Source organism: Pinus tabuliformis, chromosome 3_2 (genome assembly GCF_031772625.1).
Source record: "Pinus tabuliformis cultivar Carrire ecotype Pingquan chromosome 3_2, CPIR1, whole genome shotgun sequence".
Lineage (NCBI taxonomy): Eukaryota > Viridiplantae > Streptophyta > Pinopsida > Pinales > Pinaceae > Pinus > Pinus tabuliformis.
The window spans coordinates 343,905,942-343,910,362 of NC_142302.1; positions in this window are offsets into that span (position 1 = coordinate 343,905,942).

The window sequence follows — 4,421 nt, forward strand, 5'->3', positions numbered from 1 at the left end:
GGGCCCATTGTGACAGGTCATGAGGATGTCGAAAACTTCCTCCTCCCTAACACAATGCCTCAAGATCTGATCTGGGCCAAGTTTAAACAGGTTGCCCCCGATCCAAGTGAATGGGGCACTTTTCCTCACAACTTTTCTCTTCTCTCTTGAGGATAGGTGTGGAGGGAACTGTGCTGAGACCAAGTAATTTGCTATATCAACAAACCATGGAGAGAGTACTGAAATAGCAAACAGGTGTTCGTCTGGCATCTGGTCATCCACTGTCCCTTCTTCACCTGTAGGCAAATCCAATCTAGACAGAAAGTCAGCAACAACATTTTCCTTACCTGGCTTGTCCACAATGGTCAAATCAAATTGCTGCAACAAAAGTAACCATCTAATGATATGAGCATTTACATCAGGCTTATTCATTAAATATCTAATCGCAGCATGATCAGTGTGTACGAATGTTTGATAACCAGTGATGTAGTGTCTGAACTTGTTTAGGGAATGGACTACAGCCAGGAACTCTTTTTCAGTTACAGTATAGTTCATCTCTACCTTGGACAGGTTTTTGCTGAAAAAGTATATGGCATATGGTAGTTTCTCCTCAACTTGTCCTAAGGCTGCCCCTATGGCTTTGTTTGAGGCATCGGTGTGGATGTGGAAAGGTAGGGCCCAGTTTGGACCTCTCAAGATCAGGGTGAACACCAGCTTATCTTTCAACTCATCCAGAGCCCCTTGACAGTCATTAGTCCATTTAAACTCAACATCTTTCCCTAAGAGGCCAAACAATGGCGAGGCTAGCTTACTGAAATCTTTAATGAATCTTCTATAATATCCTGCTAAGCCTAGAAAACTCTGAACATCTCTTACCTTTTGAGGAGGTGGAACCTTTTGGATGATAGCAATTTTGTTAGGATCCACCTGTAATCCTTGCTGAGAAATGGTATGACCTAACATGGTCCCTCTAGTCATCAGGATTTCACATTTTTCAAGACTGAGGGACAAGTTCATCTCAATACACTTGGTTAAAACTTTTCCCAGGTTAGACAATGCTTCTTGGAAGTTAGACCCATAAGGAGTAAAGTCATCCATATATATTTCCACCGAATCATGAACCATCTCAGCAAATATGCTCAATACTGTTCTCTGGAAAGTGGCAGGAGTGTTGCATAGACCAAAGTGAAGGACCTGGTAGGCAAAGGTTCCCCAAGGACAAGTGAAGGTGGTCTTATCTTGGTCTTCTAGGCTGATTTTGATTTGATTATACCCGTTGAACTCATCTAGGAAAGAAAAGAACTTCTTCCCTGCCAGCCCATCTAGCACTTGATCTATGAACGACAAAGGGAAATGGTCCTTCTTGGTGGCTTTGTTAAGTTCTCGATAATCTACACAGATTCTCCACTTCCCATTTTTCTTGGGTACAAGCACCAGAGGAGAAACCCATTCGCTATCCAAGATGGGGTAGATGAATCTTGCATCCAACAACTTTTGCAATTCTTCTTTAACGATGTCCTTAAGGGCTAGATTCATTCTCCTCTAAGGCTGCCTGACTGGTTTACAATCCTCTTTAATGTAAATGTGATGGGTACAGACCGAAGGGTGGACTCCTTTCATCTCCTTATAGCTCCAAGCGAAGGCATCCAAATGGTGGCTCAATAAGCTACAGAGCTCCTTCTCCTGAGAGGAAGATAGGGATGAGTTGATCTTTAAGGTTCTTTCAGGGCCAAATTCCACATTTTTAACTCTGGGTGAGGTCAGATTGGCCACACAGAGGTCCACTAAAGCACTGGCTTGGGTACCTTCCACTAACTCCTCTAACAATAGTGCACTAGGAGGTGGATTTTGAATCAAATTCTCGATCAAGTCATCCTCTATTAGAGGACCTCCCCTGGCAGCTTCTACTATGCACAATGGTGCAGAGTAAACTTCACCCTCATCTCTCTCCTCCAACCAGAGTGGTAAGTCATGTTCTAACAGAGGTTGGGTAGGAGGATATAGGACTAGCTGTTTGGACATAGGCCCATTCTTGATGGTCATGCTTCCAGCTCGACAACTGATGTAAGCATCCGCAGTAGCTAACCAAGGCTTTCCCAAAATGAGGGGGTATCCAGTGAGTTTTTCCTTTGGTTGAAGGACCAAAAAGTCCACAAGGTACTCCCAAGAATCAACAGAGATCAGGACATCCTCCACAATCCCTTCGGGAGTCACGGTGGAGTGGTCTGCCAACTGTAGTATTGTTGAGGTCTTTCTTAAGGAACTCTGAAGGTTGAGTTTGAGCATAATGTCCTTGGTCATCACATTGATGGCAGCCCCTAGATCGATTAGGGTGTGGGGGATTATGGTGCCATTGATGTGGACATCTACTACAGGACTCCCAGGATCCAAATATTTTGGACAGATTATTTGTCCCAACATCAGATCGAACAGTTGTCCTATGACATTGATAGTCGGGCATCTCTCTTGCGCCTGCCTGGGTGCCTGAAACACTTCTCCTTGATCAATTTGTTGTAGATTGGTACATCCTTTATGGCTTGGAGAAGTGGGGTTTTCACACACAACTGTTTAAGTTCTCCAAGAAGTTCAGTCTCCTCTAGGCTTGGTTGCGTGGCTACTGTTAGTTTCTCAGTAAAGGGTGGAATGGCTTTGGGTTCACTTTCCTGTTTCTCTTCCTCTTCCTCCGGGGGAGGAGGCTGGCGATCTAGAAGGACCTTTCCAAATCGTAGGTTGATCTCCTGAATCTCCACAGCATAGGTAGGGCATGTTGTCTCTCCAGTGTATACCTGTTGGGCCTGTCTATTGTTGGGGTTGGGGTTCGGTTGAGCAGGCATCTGGGGTTGTCTTGGATGAGCAGGAGGTAATGGTTGTGGTTGAGTAGGAGGTGGAGGAAAAATAGCAGGAGGAGAGTTCTATTGGGGCCTCCACCCTGGTTGAGGTGCATTCCACTGAGGTTATGGCTGGACATGAGAGTGAAACGAATGAGCAGCAGGTTGAGTATGGTATTGAGATGGATAAGACCAAGGAGGAGGTGTGGACTAGGAAGGATGAGCAGGGGGGCCCCAAGAAGGCATGTGAGTGGATTGGTTGGGGTTGTAATAATTTTGGGATGTTCCTTGCATACCCTGCTGGTAAGGTTTGGACCCATGCAGCCTACTTTGGTTAAGGAAGTAGAGTGGCTCAGTGGCCCCTTCAGCCCCTTGGTACATGGCTTTAAGTCCAGGTAAGGTTGGGAACTGGTTTGTGGGGTGGTCTTCCTCACAAACGAAACATACCTCCACTGAGTGCAATGGACACTCGTTCTTAGGATGCTTCCTTGTACATCTGGGACAAAAAATGGCCAAAGCCCTCTCAGCTTCCTCTTTTTTTTGTTGGATTCGGAAAGTATCCAATTCCATGGCAATGGTCTATCTCATCTCACTTTTGAGGTCTTCCATTTGATTAGAAAACTCATGCTTGGAGAAGGTGGTACTAGCTGAGAGTGGATTCCCCCTACCTCGTTTCCGATCTGCCCTAGAGTGGTTTCTAAACACAGTCTTTATGTCCTCATAAGGTAGTTGGTAGATGTCTCCTCCAGCTAGAGGAGGGTATATAGAAGGTCTTCGGGGACTCCTTGGAGCAGAACCAGCTTCAGAGATTCAGGGTCAAGCGTGCACCTGGCCAGTTTATAGCTAAGTTGGAACCTTTCCTCGTAGTCTTCTAAAGACTCATCACTTCCCATGGTCATCTGAAAGATCTCTCCCTTTGTTTCCTTTGACCTACAGTAGTCCCGATATTTGTTGTTAAAGGCTTGCTACATTTGAGCCCAAGTTGTGATACTGTTTCCAGGTAACCCCATGAACCAGCGTAGTGCTGCATCCTTGAGGGTAGAGGGAAAGAGTTTCAACTTTTGCTCGTCTTCTACACAGTCATAAGTTCAACAAAGGACAGCAAACTAAAACAGGAAGGTATTAGGGTCTTCGGTGGTCAATCCATGGAAATGAGGTAAGGCTGAGGGACTTAAGTTTTTCATCTTCATGTCCTTGTTGGTCTCTTGGATGGGAAAGACACCTTCTATTCTCTCCTCATCTTCTCTACCGTTTCTGTTTTCAGCCATGTTCTCAAAATGAATGTTTTCTTGCTCTTCTTCTATTATAGGATCTTCGTATATCTCAGGGGGTTCACCTATAGGTTCTTCTAGATCACTGCCATCAAAGAAGAGAGAAGGGTGACTCAGTGATGTGGTGGGGGTGTTGGGTAGGAATTTTCCGGTATTGTCTCTGTTCCTACGAGGCATGAAATGAAATATTTTTGTTTGCTTTTGCTTTTTTCTGCTTGTACCTGCAAAAATGAAATAGATTGAATTGCAACTAACTAAAATCTATCTTGCTAAAATGAAAATGCAGAATTGAAATGAAAGCAGGAAAGGACTAATCTATTTTTCTGAAATGAAATTGCAGGAA